This window comes from Lagopus leucura, unplaced genomic scaffold, assembly GCF_019238085.1.
Source record: "Lagopus leucura isolate 7727_CA_CO unplaced genomic scaffold, USGS_WTPT01 Super-Scaffold_73, whole genome shotgun sequence".
Taxonomy (NCBI): domain Eukaryota; kingdom Metazoa; phylum Chordata; class Aves; order Galliformes; family Phasianidae; genus Lagopus; species Lagopus leucura.
Window position 1 is genome coordinate 78,716,087 of NW_024962252.1, and position 17,647 is coordinate 78,733,733.

Here is a 17,647-nt window from a genome sequence, read left to right on the forward strand (position 1 = left end):
GACTGTGCAAGGTGAACTGGATGGGTCAAAGAGGCCCAGATTTCAGCCTGATACTTCGATTAGGCCTCCCAGCTTGCTAATACTGGAAACATTTTCCTTTTACATAGGTTGTAATATTACTTTGATTCTTCCAACCAACATTGTTTTCTGTCCATGAGTGGTTGTATTTGTGTCGTGATTGAAATAATATCTGTAGATTAGATTGTACCTGCAAGAATTTTAGAGGTTATCACCTTTTTGTATATCTGTCATTCCCTCTTGTTCACACAAGCAACCAAACACCTACACAGAATCGAAGCATGTTTGAGATCGGAAGGGACCTTTGGAAGTCATGTGGTCCAACTCCCTGCTCAAATAGGGACAAGATCCTTCTCTTTGGTCATTAATCTTTCTCTTGGTTTTCAAGGCCAACAAGTGGACCTCTGAAGCAAACACATGTATTAGTGTGTGTAATGTAAGCATGCCCTGAGAAAGTAAGTGCCAAGTATGTTTTTGCAGAAGACAGAATGTGGTCAGTATGTGTACAAATGTTACAGGGAGAAGACTGGCCCTTTGAAAGCCTCTTAAAGGTATAGTTTCAACTGATTATCGAGTTATGCAGAAACTGGTGTTATCAAATGCCGAGGAGTAGACAGGCTGGATGGAGATTTCAAACACGCTTTACTTTCTGCATTCAAGGGGTCCTGCCAGAAGTAAGATTGTCTGAAAGTAGTGTGACTATTTCTGGCAGTAGTTAGTTTTGAAATACTTGACATTTTCAGCAGTTTTCAGTTGACTCAGGCAGAGAAGTCTTTAGTTATGAAAGTATTTAAGAACAGTACGGGAAGCTCCAAGCAGCAGTGAATAACAGTTCATCTAATAATGAATGTAAAGCAGCATGTTTTTCAATAGAAGAGGGAAAAAAGAACAATGGAAAGTGATGATGACTGCTGTAAGACTGAAGCGTGACTTTTTTTCCACCCTGGATAGTAGAGGAGTCTTATCTGAGGTGAGTCTATGACTTGAGAGAATGAGAGAGACGCAGTATACGAAAATGGAAGATGCAGAATAATTCTCAGTGGTTAGACTCTGAGGGGCCAACACAGATGACAAGCGGGGTGGAACATAGAGACTTACAAGCTCTATTGCATTCAGTATCCGTCATTTTCGCTGCTCTTTGTTGGCAGTCCTTTATAGAGGTTGCCAGTTGAGGTTGTCACAGCTGTACCTGCCTTAACAGACACAGGTGTGATATCAAGAGTAGCAGAAAGCTGAGCTTCAAATGGAAATCTGTACCTAATTGAGGGAGAGTGCAATAATATAAATACAAGAACAGTTCCTGTAATTCTGCCTCTGTCAGTGGTTAGGAACAAGCTAAAAGAGCAGGCAGACTTAGTGATGATTTTTTTTTTGTTTGCTCAGTTGTCACTTGTCTCTTGCAATCCTGAGACAAAGGTAGTTTGTAGCCCTTGGTGGATCACTCTTAGGTGGTTTTGTGCAATTGCTTTTGAACTGGTTTAGTCTTGATTTCTGCAGTATCCTGTGGCAATGTGTTCCACAGCTGATTAATAACTAGTGCAAGAAATTGATATTTTGTCCTTATACTGGACCAACATTCTGACAGGTACACTTAATGTGCCTTTATTTTTGCATCATTTGCATCTGCAGTAAAAAACAGTTTTCAGATAAATACCCTGATATGGGTTTTCCGCATGGCCTCCCATAGAAATTCTAGAAAGTGATTTCCATCAGTTCTGTTGGTTAGCACTGTGGGATGTGGCATAGCAAGGAGGACGGGACTTACCACTGCTGACATCTGCAGGTCCTCATGAGAGAGTATTTAGTTACTGGGCTCTTCAGCGTTGTCTTTAAAGTAGGCTGACTGGTTAGGCATTATTAGGTATAGCTGGTGAAGGGCATTGTTGACTTCTAGGAGGCTGTGGCAAGACTCCATTGTTGTGCTGGGCAGTCAGGGCCCATGAACTCAGTAAAACCAGCATCTCTTAGACATCTGGGATCTGCATCATTAACAACCAGCACAGTTTATCTTAAATCTGCAACTGTGGCTCATCTGAGTATTTGTAAGAGGAAACAACTCAACATGACTAAGAACTTTCAAGATCAGACCCATAATACTGGTGCTGCTAGATTTCATCTGTGTTTGACTTTCATTTCTAGAGAACTACACTGGCATAACTACTTTGGTGATTTCTGCCAGCCTAATACTGTTGCTTTTTATGACGGACAATGTAGGTCTTCCTGTTTACTTTCCCAAATAAGATGTCAGTCAAGTAACCTTTTAGGAAATACTGCAGGTCACTTCTATAGCATACCTCACTGCATGGAAACATTTATTACCAGGATGAATGATATTCTTAGATATTCATGGGAAATAAACAGCAATAATCCTGACAGGAGGTGTTGGCAGAATGAAGTGTGAACAGGAAGTGATTAAAGATAAAAGACCATCTCAGGAGTTACCTTTAGTTTGCTGTGTGATTGTAGGTGTGGTTAAAAACAGGTCACAACAGAGCGTAATGCCTGCCAACAACAAAGCTGATTGTGGATCCAAAGTTCACTCATCACTCAAGCTAGATTGATATTACATAACCAGACTGATCACACTGAATAAAATTATTGGTGCTTAACATATGCTTTTGAGCTTTAGCTGTGTTTCAGTGTAGGCAGAAACATATGTCACGTCTCATAAGTAAAGCTGTAATGACTACTAGATAAAGTTTCTAAAATATTTAGCGTTAAAACATTTACCTTCATTTTCATTGCAATTATGCACTGAATGAGGCAGGAGTCCAGGCTAAAACAGCGTGTAATCACATAATAGGGACTACATCATAATGACAAGGAAGGCAAATGATGGTTGCACCATCTACGTTCATTAGTGTATTTCCCAACCTCTTAGTTTTGCGTTGGTTTGGTGTTTTTTTTTTTTTTTTTTTTTTTTTTTAAACCAAACTTAGTCCTTGTGGCTATCTTTTGTTATAGCTTTAGTGTATGTTTGCAGCTAATACTTTAATTACTGTCTAATACAGAAAACTATGCATATTAGATTATCAAAGCATTGTTGACTGGTATCAATCTTGTGTCTGTCTTAATTTGTGAGAATTTCTCATTTATGAATAACAGGATATGTGTGACAAATGTGGGCTATTTATTTTGTGCATGTTATCTTGCTTGTCTGTGCATACAAAGCCTGAATCCCTGGACTTTGGAAAAAGAGAGAGAAAAGATTAAATCATGAGCAATACTTATGTTTCAGTAGATCTCTCTGAAGTTTCCCATCTGATTTACAGCCAGGCATTGATAACTCCTCCACAATAATTTTGCAGCTCACCTGCCTTGGCGACCAGCACCCTGTCCTGTCTCCAAATACTCTAAGTCAAAGTAAAAGGGAGATATTTTCCCATGGGGAGCAGGATGTACAGGACTTGCATGGGATATGCTCTACCCACAAATAAGTAGCCTTTATCTGAGTCTTGTCATTTACATTTCAAATGATCAAGAGATGAGTGGACTACTCAGAGTAATTACAGCATGCATATGTAGCAGGATAGCTTGCAGATCTGAATGTGAGCATTCCTTAAACTGGAGGTTGCGGTGAGAAGGGGAGATGGAGAGAGGTGATCTTAACATTCTGTACTCACACCCGTCCACGCTGAGGGCTCTCTGATTCCTTCTCTCAGATGGAGAGTGATTACCTCTCTTCCTTATTCCTACCCTTTTCTATCCCCATTGTGATTCCTTTGTGCTGGTGTTTGGTTTTGTTGCCAGGTCTCAGCTTGCTCAGTCTTTTCATTTGCTTGCCTAGGTTTAATCTTCTTTGAAAGGTCAGCATTGTACTAAAGAATGATGAGCCCTGTGTCAAGCACTGGTGTTTGAGGCATTCTGCAGTATGGGAAGTTCACCATGTGATGCTCCTCATTAACAACAGCAGCCAAGCTCACTTGGAGCAGAATACATTACTTATGCAAGTTTTGTGTAAGATACTCAGCAGAACAATTTAGACACGATCACTGAGCTAAGAGGGTGGTTCCAGGATGTACGTACATAACCACTTGTTCTTAAAATAATAGCTGAACAAATCAGCAGTAGACAAGCAAAAGGAGCAGACTAGTTAGCTAAGCAAATTTTTTTGTTGATGAATCCCTTAGAGGCACTGCCCTGCTCGTGATGAAAAAAGCCCCATCTCCTTTCTTTCCTACTCTGCAGAGAAATTTGCTTAGACACCAGAAACATTGCTGCGTTACCTCACCTGGAGAGGGAGTAATTGTTTGGGACACATATGATTTGCTGTTCAAATTCCAGCTCCTCCCTGGGTAGGTCTGTTTACTCTAAACTGTTGTCTGGGTTTGGGTCTAAGGGCACTAGCACACACAAATGGCAAACAGGTTTTACTTGACAGAGGGCTTCACAGTGGGGAGGTTGGAGGTAAGGTGCAAAGCCCCAGCAAATGAAAGACATAAAAAATGAAGCAGCGTTGCTATGTTTAGAAGTTTTTAAGTATCCAGCTTGCTGTTTCTTTTACTCACAGCTTTGAAGGAAGTCTGGCTTAAGAGGAGAAGAATTGCTAGATTGCTTCTGGTAGATATGTATCTTTGCCCAGGCTTTCTCACTCAGTACTTCCCCATGTTGCTTCCCTTATGTATTACACAAGGCTAAGTGACTTTATCCTTGGCACTTTCAACTCTGGATAGGATAGGAAATATCAGAGCAAGGACTGAACTGTTCTTCAATAGTTCTAGAATTTAAATACTAGCTCTGGGTCATCCTTGTGATTTTTTTTTTTTTGATTGTAGATGTACATGTATCTTTGAAAACACAGAACAGAGTTACCACATGAGTTGTCAGTTGTTCATTAACTTAATATTTTATTTTCTTGCCAGCCCTGATGAGTGTGTGCTGTCAAAGCCTCTGCTCTGCTTTTGGTTCTGCTGGGGGCTTAGTGACAGTGGAGCCTGAGAAATGTTTCCATGTAGGCATGGTGTTGTAGAAGTTGCCCAAAACACGGTGTGGTTCCAACTGCACTTGAAAAAAACAGCTGTTGACTCCAAGTTTCATCCTTGCACCTTCTGCTACCTGGCCCAGCACCTCCTGGTGCTGCCCCAAGCAGTGCTTACACCTGCATCCCTTAAATTAAGGCTTGGATTTTACTAAGAGAACAATGGTTTGGTGAATTTTCTGCTCCCAGAATGTGAAGCAAAATAGAGATGACTTACTTGGTTAAAAGGACACAAGCTGCAACCAGAATGAGGTGTTGGCAAGCAAGACAACAGCTATGTTATTTGATGTGAATAATATGGAAAGTCCATTAAAAATTCAGGCAATTAAAGCTGAGTAGAGGTTATGTGGGAAGAGCATATTTGGGGAAAACTTTGTGGCCCGGTGTGAAATTACAAATTAATTTGCTTCAGATGTGTTCAGTGATCTGTACCAGCTTCCAGTGGAAGTTCTGGATTTGAAATGTGCTGTATGGAAACTCATGGCACATGAATCCATGAGCGTCTTTTAGATTTCCTTTTGATGAGAACTAATATTTGACGAAAAGAGCTATGTTGGGTCCAACGCTTGCTATAATGAGTTGTTGGTATGTAAAAAAAAAAAAAAAAAATAGTGGGAATGATGAGAATGTGTGTGGATGATAGGATGGGAAAGTCAACAGCTGAAGAGACATTGCTTTGAGAAAAGAGTGATCTTGGACTAAGGAATAGGAAGGTAAGGATATTTCCTGGGGCATGGTGTCATAATGTAGATTGGGTCAAAGCAGAGTCATGGTGCTGTGAAAAGGGGAAGATCCTGTCCCCACCACTTATGTTGGTTCCAGCTTCTGCGGTACTGTCAATCACCATGTGCTGATTTCTGTGCATGTTGGATTGCCCTATGGAATAGTTCAGCTTCTAAAATGACAGGAACCTGGTGCATGGTTTTCTTATTGTTTCTTTCTTTTTTTTTTTTCCTTTTTCAATAAATGAAGCTCACTGTTTGAAAGGAAGAATGGATGTGGGAGCTAGTGCCCTGGGAAAAGGGACTGTGCCACATGGCTGGGCAGGGTGGAGGTTGACATTTGCCTTCTGCAGCCCTGACTTGTTGCATCAGCACTGATTCAAGATGGAAACCACCAAAAGGGTTGGCAACGGCTGTGAAGGTGCACCTGTCCCCATCCTGACTCCAGAAATGTCTCAGGAGAACAAGCACTGTGAACTCACGTTGCATGGAGTTCCCAGGTCATCCAGACTGCTCCCGTTACCTCTGCTTCTTTCTGCTGTGTGCCCTGCCTTGTCCTCATGCTGATTTGTGAGATGTCTACCAAATTTTAGTGACCTCTCTGGTACTTTTATTTTTATTCTAATAAAAACTGGTGTTTTTGTTTAACTGATGTTAGAGTGGATTTCATCATGCTAGCTTATGGCTGGTGTTTCGAAGTTTGAAAGCTGGTGGCAGAACTAATGTCTAAGACATTTATAATTTTTTCTGGGGAAAAAAAAAGGAAAGGATCATTTATAACTTATGTGAGTCACTGCTTGATACTCAAAACCATGTACTATAAATATTTTTATTAAAGAGAAGTTTGTATCTGTTCCCCAAGAGCACTGCAGTCCATCCAGCAGTTGAACTGGTATTTCCGTTGTGGAGATGGATGCTCTTCTCTGGAGAGGCCTTTCTTTCTCCTCCAACAGTATGTATAAGGGATATACAAAGCCAGCTAGTCAAATGGATTAGAAAGCACTGCACCACGTCAATGGGACCTATTGTTTGTGTTGACGAGAAAAGATTCTTAGTTAAGAAAGAAAGAAATGCCTTCCCTGTAATCGCAACTAACTAACGAGGAGACCCTAGTGTAGTTTTTGTGTTTTAAAAGGCTTTGACAAAAGATGTTTTGGACTCTTGGATTAGTTTAGGTTTCACCCCCCCTCCTCAGAACACTTGATCCTAAAGGACTTGCCTGAGTCATGGATTTTTACTGGGCTTGTTAACTCTTATTTTTATTTTTATTTTTTTTCAGCTAGTGGAATAAAGAAATCCTTTGGGGAGAAGCACTCACTGGGGATTAGCTGCAAGTGGACCCAGCAGCTTGGTGGCTCCCCAGAGGGTTGACCTCTGACTCCTGGGTCAGATGCTGACTTGTCTTTCGCCTCCTGGCTGAGCAAGCTGAAGGCTCCCAACAAGTGTTTGCTCTGTCCTCACTGGTTTCCCTCTGTGCAGAGATGGGCAGTGCAGGAGATGGGTTCTGTGTTATCACAGCTGCTACTCCACGAAATTGATAAAGTAGATAGAATATCAAAGGCTATGGTGACTGTTATTGGAAGGAAACCATAACCTGTTTTACCACCTAGGGGGACCTGCCTGATTTTCTCCTCTATAATTTCAGAGCTTATTTTCCAGTGCGGTTTTTCCTGCACAGCAGTGGTTCTTCAATTCATTACAGAGTTGAAAGGTGTAAAGAGTGGCTTTTGGAAAGTTTCTGCTATGGATGGTAACTCTACCTAGGCCTGATGGTATCACGGATGGTGTGGTGGTGGCAGAGAAAGGTATCAAGGGAGCTGCTTGCACAAGCTATAACTGCTGTATATTAATAGAACTCATTTACTTTGGCTAGGAAGTTACAAGCAATGTGGGATGCAAAGCGCTGTAAGAAGAGAAGCAAAGTTTAAACTGAAACCTTGTATGTAATGCAGGTTAGATTTTGTGTGTAAGGCTAATATGTAGATGAGTACCACTGAGCAAATGAATTATGCATATTAACTCTGCCTTTGAGAAGACTGGTTAAACGCTATGCTATCCACTGCCTTTGAAGTCCTGGCTGTTTTACAAAGCAGTCAACTGCATCTTTTATCAGGTTATCGAGGGCTTGGATCAATTCATGATGAGTAGATGTCCAACCTACTCTATTGAAAGTTCTATCAGTCATTGTAGTGGACCAGTAGGTTTTCAAGAAACAGCTGTAGAAAAGGAACCTTTCCCTCCTAGCTATTGTTGGAGGAAAAGTAACAAATCACTTTCATTGTTGGAAGGGAGTGCCAGCTCACATGGAGTTGGGTTTAATGATGTGTGATTTTTCTTGTAAATAAACTGGATGGAATTAGGTGAACCTCCGGTGTATTAAAGCATTGCACCTTAAAATGAGATTTCCAAACAAGTCAAAGGAATTGAGCTCCAGTGCAGCTTAAATTTATGCCCTGGCGTGCAGCGAATGGGAGAGGAGGGAAAGAGTGATATTAAATACACTAGACGTATTTAAGTGTTAGCTTTTTTTTTACTCTCAGACATTTATTAGCAGTTCATTTCTTGTAAACATGTATGGCAGAAGAATGCTTTTAGAGGCTTTATAAAATGAGTAGGCTGTAGGAGCTGTAGAGTTATGTACGGAGGTCTCTGTAGGAAGAAGCAGCAGATGGGAAGTAATTGTGTAGAAAGCTGGCAAGAAGCAGGAATGATCGAGAGGCAGGCAACCTGTAGTATGTGTAGGAAGAGGAAGACCTTCAGGATTAAGAGTATCTCAAACTTTGTGCCTTTCTGGTGTCTACTCAATTGTCTGTGCAGAACTGTGTTTCTTTTGTGTTTTTTCTCCAAATTGGTTGCAGGTGATGAAATAGCTTAAAACTGTTATCCATTAGGAAACAGTCAGAAATCTGCAGTGTGTATTTCTCCAGCGATGGCAGCTTTCGGGAGTGCATCAAAACTTTTTGCCTTGGCTTTCCATGGGGTATTAGATTAGATTCAAAATCTCTCTGTTGGTTGTCAGAATCCCTAATGGCCTGCAGTAAGGGTTTGTGAGCAGCTGCTGAGAGCTCAAGGAGGAGAGGTTTTGCTCCTCAGCTGCCAAGAAACCTTCTTTGGTCAGAGTCAGATTGCTGAAGTAAAGCAGCATGTTACTGCTGGTGATGTCTCTTTCTGGATCATGGACAGCCTGCACCCCATCTTCATTACTTCCCTTCTCCTGGCTGCCAGCTGCAAGTCTAGTGCCTGTCAGCAGTGAGCAAAATGGATTCAACTCACTGGCCCAGAAGAAAACTAACGTGACAAAAAAGCGAATTGTTTGCACCTGGGTTAATGAACTGAATCAGCTCTGTGAAGGCTCTGGTGAACATCAGAGTTTGGTGCAAGAGAAAGAGTGCATTAACATGACTGGGATGGAAAAGAAAGGGCAGGGCTGGAGTGCAGGATATGATGCTTTTGGTTATGATGAACTGCTATAGTGATTCATGCAACTGCACCAGGAGGGTCTTAATACAGGACTGTAAAACAGGAACTGCTGTTAGTTTGGTGCACAAGCTGCACCATTGCTGTTATTATCATAAGCAACCAGTTGAATGTAAAATAAGAGATTGAAATGCGTGCACACGACTCCAAATTCATTCAGAAAAAGAGCAAAGCACGCGATAGATGTTGGCTGCATTGTAATGCTCTGCTGTGAGTCACTGTGGCACGATAATGATGAAGGTCATATCAGAACTTACTGGGAAGGAAAGTAAATCATCAAGGTGAAGGTACATTTATTCCCAGTCTCCAATAACTATCATAAGGCACCATGTTCAAAGAAGAAATATTGTGCCTGTAGGAAAACTGTTAATGGATGGTAAATTTCCTCAGACTGGACATACTGGATGGTCCAGGATTGTCCTTTAGTTGAGTTCTGAGAAGCATTTATCATGACTTTGTTGAAGCTCATGTTTTTTTGAAGCTCTGTTTCACATCAGCTAGCCAAGTTCAATTTAGCTGTATTGTGCTGGAGGTCATGACTGAGACCTTTGCCTCATACAGTGACCCCAGAATTTTTGGCAGAGAACTATGTTCTAATTTATTTAAAGTGTGAAGGAGAACGTTTTGTAGTATGTTCACAGATTCTAGTAGCATTTTTTAGTATGTTCACAGATTCGGTGAGTGTGAACAGTAATTAATATCAGCAGTTAAGAAAAGAAAAAAAAAGGTACTAGATTTTCACCATTAATCTTTCTGACCTTCCTGTGTCTTTTTCTCTTGTAATTTAATCTCCATCTTGCATGCATTTTTCTTCATTTTCTATTTTGTTCAGAAGACATATGGGTAAAACATTTGGAAGGCTGTCTTTACTTATAATGTAAGTTCAAGCCATTTTCCATGTAGATGTCCATGTAAATTCTGTAGATAGTAAAGTGCAGAAATTCATTTTTAATTCTGTGCTCTTAGGCAGACCAGGTACAAATAGTTCAACCCTAATCTGGCTGCACAGAGAAGTGCAATACTTACGCGAGCTGGCCTTGAAAAGGCTCTGGTACAATGCAGCGTGAATATGATGGGATAGTCTGTGGCCTGGGAAAAGATCTACTTGGATGAACTGGGCGTCCTTGTACAAACTTGCCATGTAAGCCTGTAAAATGATAGTTGAGGACCTTACATGATGTACTTCAAAACTTCAGACAGCTAAAAGAGATGTCATGTGAAGGTCCCTCTGCCCAAGTTTGATCAGCAAATGTATGGACCACACACCTTTGCTCTGGTCACAATTTAAGGGGTAGCCCTTAAGCTTTAACAGTTAAACATGCTTTTTTTTTTTTTTTTTTTTTAATACACCAGCCCATCCTCAGTACTCTTCTGACTTTGTTGTACTATTAATTGTTACACTGAATAACTAGAGTGATAAGGATAGAGACATCAGATAGAGCCAGGTATTATTACAGTTGTCCCAATATAGTCATTTGTGGCAAGTTTGACATTTGAGTGTCTGTGACTAGATACTGCCATTGCTTTAGGAAGCCGTGGGCTTTACAGAAATTGAAATGTGCTGCCAATTTGAAAAGTTTGACAAGCTTTAGCACGTGTTCTGATCTGACCTGAGCTGGATGCTAACTTTCATATATTATTGGTATGAGCACTGTGATCTCTTCTGTCTTCAAAAGAAGCAATAGCCTTTATTCACAGAGGATAGACTATGGAAATTATGACTCTCACTTCGGGTTTTTCTTCTTGTATTTATAAATGCTCTTTGAAATAAATCTGCAAATGCAGGATATAATTCAGATCAGCTGAAGCAATATATTCAGTGGGTTGTGCACAGAAAATTGTAGGTGTTCCTCATGTGTTATCCAGATTTTTTTTAAATGTTCTTGGCAAAAGCATGATGTTTCTGTGTGGACAGCAGTACTGATGTCCTGTTGACTCCCTCACCCTGCCACTAACCAACTGGAATGAAGTTATTTTTATAACTGGCAGACTTTCTGTAAGCAAAATTGTTCAGATTTAGCAGCTGAATGGAAATGCCTGGCATGCTTCTTGTGGTCATCCTTGATTGCTGACATTACAGGGTAAGGCAAAAGTGCCACAGAATTATGGTATGTTTGCATCTTTGCCAAGCAATTGATAATTAGCCTAGCTAAGATACACAGGCTCAGGCTACCTAGTCTCCATGCCTCTCCTGGGGTTGCTGTGCTTCTGTATAATCTTGCTCCACTAGAAAATGCCTAAGTTCTTACCTTAAATAAATGTACATGATAGGAAAGACACTGATTTCCAAGAAGACAAAGCATGGAGATCCAGTCTTTTTCATTACTTGGGGTTTAGATCTGGGGCCTTGCAAATGTGAAATCTGCCTGATCTGACAACATGTCAGTGTTTCCTTGATTTTACTTTTTTTTTTTTTTTACTTTTTTTTTTTTTTTCCTATGAGAGAAATTTAACTTGAGTTGTTTGAGGGGGAAAATTTTAACTGCTTGGAACAGACTGTAGTATGATAGCTTTCTGATCGATAGCTGTTGAGATATGATTGACAGTCAAACTCTGGTCCTCATGTCCCTGTGCTCAGAAAAAAGCCTGAGCCAAAGCTAGCTAGGGAATCTTCCCAGGATAAGCAACTTTGGCTGTTCATAATAACATACAACCAATGTAGATCAGTTTAAATTGAAAGTTATGTTAAGGTTTAAGGTAGGTACCCTGGAAAACATCATCACAGTTTGGCGCTGACCTTGGTTGGTTTTCCATCTCCAGAGCACCCTGCTGAACCTTACACTTTCTGCCTTGCATTGCTGGAAACTGCCCAAACTATCTGCAGCTAGGAGACAAGCCTCTTGTCTGGAGAAACTTATTTATTCCCTGTTGTTCTGACTGTGGGACTGCTTGCAAATGTTTTGGGCAGGTTTTCTCCTGAAATGCTAGTTAGACTCAGCTCTGTGTAAGAGAGGAATTACCTGTGCTTGAACCTTTCTTTAAACAGCTCTGAGTATTCTGGTAAATACGAATTGCAGCTCGCTATTATGGCTTTTCATTACTCTCTACTCTTGATGGCCGTTTCTGTTAAGCGGTACATTTTGATAACCAAATGAATGTGTGTATATCTTAAAAATGAAAAGCTTCTCTGAGAAGCCTACCAATAAAATTATATTCAATTTTCTTTTGGGGTAGCTGGTGTTTAGGGCCATGCGAAGGCTTTGCAGGCAAAAGGGTTGTACTTGGAGCCTGATATTGCAGCAGTACTGCTGAAAATATCTGAGAGAAGTTGATCTCCTGTAGTGTCTTGCTGGTCAGTTCTGTGTGCAACAGGAACCTCTGAGCAGCACAGCAACTCCTCCTAGCTGGCTCCTGCCCCTAGGTTCCTCCTGTGGGGGAGCAGCACCTGAGATGAAGGGGTTCTCAGAGATCACTCAATTATGTTTAATTTTTAGGGGCTGAGCATAGGTGTTTGGAAGGAGTCCTCCTGCATGTAGCAGTTTATTTCTGGCAGTTGCTCTTGCTTTATCATTGCCCGGGGGTTATCACTATCTGCCAAACACATGCCTACTGGAGAACTTTGATCTTCCCTCTCTTCGCAGCTTGGTTATGCATTTTTTTTTCCTATGGATTTTTGCAGAGAACTTCAGACCAAGGCTGTGACTACCCTTTGGTTCATGATGGTCAAAGCTTTCCCTTTTAATCAAGCTTTCGGGCGTATGCCATATCAGGTTATGCACCAATCTCATTCTTTCTCTACTTCCCACATGCAGTAATATATTATTATCCCTTCTTCTACACCAGCACTCACGTGATTCCCCATTGCACTGTTCCAGGGAGCTGATCCAGCCAGAAAGTAACCTGAAAAAGAAGTGCTGAGCTCTGTGAACCTTCTTCCTAGGAGATCAGATTAGTAAGTGTTAGTCCTGGCCATGTGAAAAGGTGGGAACATGTATCCTGGGGTTATGGAAGAGTGCTATAACTTACTGTCAGAGGTTTTTATACCACCATGCAACCTCAGTGATTTGAATGGGGAATATATAACTCTGAGAGCCTTATCTGAGTCAATGACTAATTGTTAATATTACTGTGTTTGCCCTGCAGAAATATCAGGAGGCTGCAATCATGATAGGAGCACTGCTGTGCCTTGCTCTGTGTACACACTAGAGGAAAATTACACTGTGTTTGCAGTCTCCATAGATGTGTCGACCAAATACAACTAATGACAATACAAATGTGCTTTGGTCAGAAAAACTGTAGTGTTCCTAACAGAAAATCCATCTCAACCCTCTTACCCTATATTCTATCTGATGGGATAGCAGTTATAGAAAGAGTGCAGGAAGCGTGGTGTGCGCAGCACTGCCTTATATGGACACTTTCACAGCTGCAGGGAAGCAGGACTTCTGTGCTGTAAGTTGCATCCAAGTGATAATAGTTACCAAGGGACTTATTCTACAAGGAGTTTTTCTGAACTGACGAAGGCCTGTCTTGAATGTCTCTGCAAAAGCCCACTGTAGTAGGTTTCAGTCTTATCCAGTGTTTTATGGTATGTGCTCTTTTAAAAATTCTCTACATGTACCTTATTTTTTGTATCCAAGATAACAAATGCTTCTTACTTGCCTTCTCTGCAGTTTTGCTAAATTTGTGAACCAGAGTAACTTAAAATGTATTAAATTTTCCCCAACTTTTTATAATCTGGGTTGTTAGTGGGGAAAAACTACAGTTGTAGGGGTGGGAACTTCATGGTCTCCTTTGTAAAAGGGTTGAGCCCTCTTCACTCATATGGTATGAGCTGCTTTTGGCACCTCTGAGAGTTGAAATATGTTCGCAGTTGCATACTGTAAGCTGAAGGAAGCATTCCTCTATATGCTACAGTGGGATTTGCTCTGTGACTGTGGAGGAATGCAGCATCATATGAGCAGGAAAAAGAAACAACCAGAAAAATCCAGGAATTGGCAAATTTGAAAGAGTTTCATCAGGTATGATCAGTTGGCTCCCAGGAACCATCTGAGGAACGTTTCCTCAATACAGAGCAGAATTAAAAAGCAAATGTAACATGTCCAAGTCTTGTTTCCAATGCCAAGTACAAACAATTCAAAATCATAGGTTTGAGTTGGAAGGAAACCTCAAAGGCCATCTAGTCCAACTCTCCTTCACTGAAGAGAGGCACCTACAGATACATCAGGTTGCTCAGAGCCCCATCCAGCCTGACCTTGAGTGTCTCCAGGGACCCGGTGTCCACTGCCTCTCATGGTAACCTGTTCCAGTGCTTTGCCACCCCTATTGTAAAAATGTTTTTTCTTATATCTAGTCTAAATCACCACTCTTCTAGTTTGAAACCATTTCCCCTTGTCCTATCGCAACAGACCCTGCTAAAGATCCTGTCCCATCTTTCCTGTAGTTCCCCTTTAGATACTGAAAGGCCGCTATCTGATGTCCCTGGTGCCTTCTCTTCCTCAAGTTAAACAGCCCTAGCTTTCTCAGCCTGTCCTCATAGGCAAGATGTTCTGTCCTTTGCATCATTTTTGTTGCCCTCCTCTGGATGCACTCTACACAAGTCCACATCTCTCCTGTGCTTAGGACTCCACATCTGGATGCAGTTCTCCAGGTGAGGCCTCACCAGTGTAGAACAGTGGGACAGGATTATCTCTCTCAACCTGCTGGCCATGCTGCTTTTGGTGCAGCCCAGGATACTGTTGGCTTTCTGGGTTGTGAGAGTACACTGCTGGCTCATGTCCTGCCTCCCATCTACTAGTAACCCCAGATTCTTCTTGGCAGGGCTGTGCTCCATCCTTACATCCCCCAGCTCATAATGATAGTGGAGGTCGCTACAACACAGACACAAGACCTTGCACTTGGTTTTGTAGAATGTCATGGTGTTCGCTTGGGCAGCCCACTGCTCAAGCCTGTCCAGGTCTCTCTGGATGGTGTCCCATCCCTCAAGTGTGTCTAGCCTTTTTTCTAGTTACCAAGGATTTCACCTGACTGCCATGACTCTACAAATATCACCGAAAGTGGCAATGATAATTTAATAATATATACTATTATATGTACTATCTCAGCACAACACTTTATAGTGACTGGAAGGAAAACAGGGAATTGAAAAACCAGGCTACTGGTTTCAACTCCATCTCTGCGTATTTAATTCTTCATTTGTGCCACACTAGTAATGCCAGCATAGATTTTGGAAAGGATTATAGGCTCTGCAGGTGAGAGATACTATGTATAGATAAGATGATATTAGAAAGTAGATGGAAGCAGCTTCTTCTGAAGCTTACTCTGGTATAAGAAAGATAGAATGGCTTTAAGGACATCATGTTTTTTTTCCAGGCTATGCAGTTTCTGTCTGTAGTACAGTAAGGTTTAGTACAGTAAGGTTTTGCTGAAGATGCGAGATTATAATGCTGCGCAGTGGTCCCAGCCTCTGTTCCTTTAAGTACTGTACTGGCATTTGACCACCACACCCGTGGAGGTGACTTCGGGGTTTTAAATGCAAGAGTTTTAAATGAAAAGTGTCTGCATATTTTTGGATTGCATCCTGGTTCCCCCAAGCCTGCTTGGGACAGACTTGCTTCTCCGTAGGATCATGTAAATCCAGAATAACTGGAGATTTTGCCTTCTCTGGGCAAGCTGGTTACGATTGATATGTAAAACCTTAAATACTCCAAAGGTCAACCAATTAAGAGTGATGATTAGGAGCTGGTTCGTTGTGAACTCCTATTCACTTGCAGCATTCTCCAGTCTAAAGTTTCTTCAGAGGAGATGCAGGGATAACACTCCGGGGTGGGAACACTTCCTTTTTACATTACTAAGCGGCATTATTGTCTAAAATGTAAATTAAGTAATTAGTGAGGTCAAGAGACCACACAAAAGATTTTATTGGTTTGAATAAAATGCAGCCTGACATCAACCGGTATAGTAACAAACAGATTTTCTGCGTTAGCATGAATCAGCACGTTAGATGCAATTTCATCTGGTGTCTCACTCATGCACTACTGCATTTCCAATTTATTTTAGGGATGTAATTATTTAGGTATATATTTACTTGCTTTGGATACTGTGTGACCTACCCAATTTCTGCATAAGGCTTTAGTTTTCATTTCTACTCCATCTTCATTCTGTGGTTTATTTATTTTTCTCCTTATTGCTTTGTTTCTTCTTTTCTCATGGAGGTATGCTTAGAAGTTACATGCTGTTTATCTTGCTCCACAGCTACAGCTCTGAACAGTTTTTCTTGTATTCCCACAGTTATGTAGAATCTTTTAAATGGTATAAAGACGTGAATTTAACAGATTGTAAATTAGGAAGCTTGAGCTGCCTTCTTGGCTATCACCCATGTATTTTGGCTTTTGCTATCTGTTTGGCATGCTTTACTTTTTCATTCAGATGTAAGCAGCACTACTGAAGTGAAAAAGGCCTTGGCTGTGTTTTAATAGTAATGGTCTAGGTGTTTGCTCACTATGTTCTTGTGCAAGGGGCCATAGATCCTCCCAGTAAAATAAATTTGTCACTTCCCACATTATCTTCTGAATAGCTAAACCAAATGATGAGATAAAAGATGATCTGGGTAATTTGCCACCTGGATCATAGCGGTAGAATGAGAGAAAAGGGCCCCAAGTTGTGCTAGGGGAAGTTCAGGTTGGATATTAGGAAAAACTCCAAAGAGTGGTTGGTCATTGAAACAGGCTGCCTAGGGAGGTGTGGTGGAGTCACTGTCCCTGGAGGTGTTTAAGAAAGATGTGGCAGTGAGGTACATAGTTTAGCAGTTTGGCAATATTGGTGGTAGGTGGACAGTTGGACTAGATAATCTGAGAGATATTTAGAGGTATTTTCCAACCTCAGCGATTTTGTGATTCTTTGTGCAAGGGGAGCAGGGGCAGTGGGAAGATAGGTGATAACATGCCAAGTTTATAGTCAGATGAAAGCTAAACCCAACTCAGAATTACCTCCCATTGCCATGCAAGGTATGTTCCTCCATATTCTCCCATCCTACGTTTTGAATTGGCATGGCTGCTAGAGACTTATTTAAATAATAGCATGCAAACCTTTACATGAAGAGATCATGGAAATTTTAAAATAAATCCTTATTTTCTGGTTGTTGTGGTTAAAAGAAAAAAAAATCATTGTCTTGCCTGTATTTACACATGAGAGACAGGAATTCTGCCAGTCAGCCATGGGAGCAGTACTTCTCCCAAGCAAAATGCCCTGTGAGGTGTGTAAAGCAGCAGAGCTGGATGAGAGGGAGGGAGGACTGGCTCTGCCAGTTGGGGAGAGTCAGCTAAATGAATCGAGTGCTTTACACTGTGGCAGGGATTGAATCATGTGCCAGACAAAGCAAACAGTGGGCACAGAGCTCAGTTAGCACCCACTGGTTATTAAGAAATATCTGCCCAAAAATATAAGGATAAGAGATAGGATTTTAGTTCATCTTTCGCCTGTCTGTGAGGTTGCAGTCCCCTGCTTTTACTCAGAC

General features: G+C 41.2%; 1 long non-coding RNA gene across 1 annotated transcript; it reads left to right on the plus strand.

The window, feature by feature from the left end:
- The first annotated feature begins 4,363 nt into the window (after positions 1-4,363).
- On the plus strand, positions 4,364-6,366 carry LOC122194285. The gene is made up of 2 exons (XR_006183088.1): positions 4,364-4,425; positions 5,969-6,366. It is a non-coding gene; the product is annotated as an uncharacterized LOC122194285 (long non-coding RNA).
- The last annotated feature ends 11,281 nt before the right edge of the window (positions 6,367-17,647 follow it).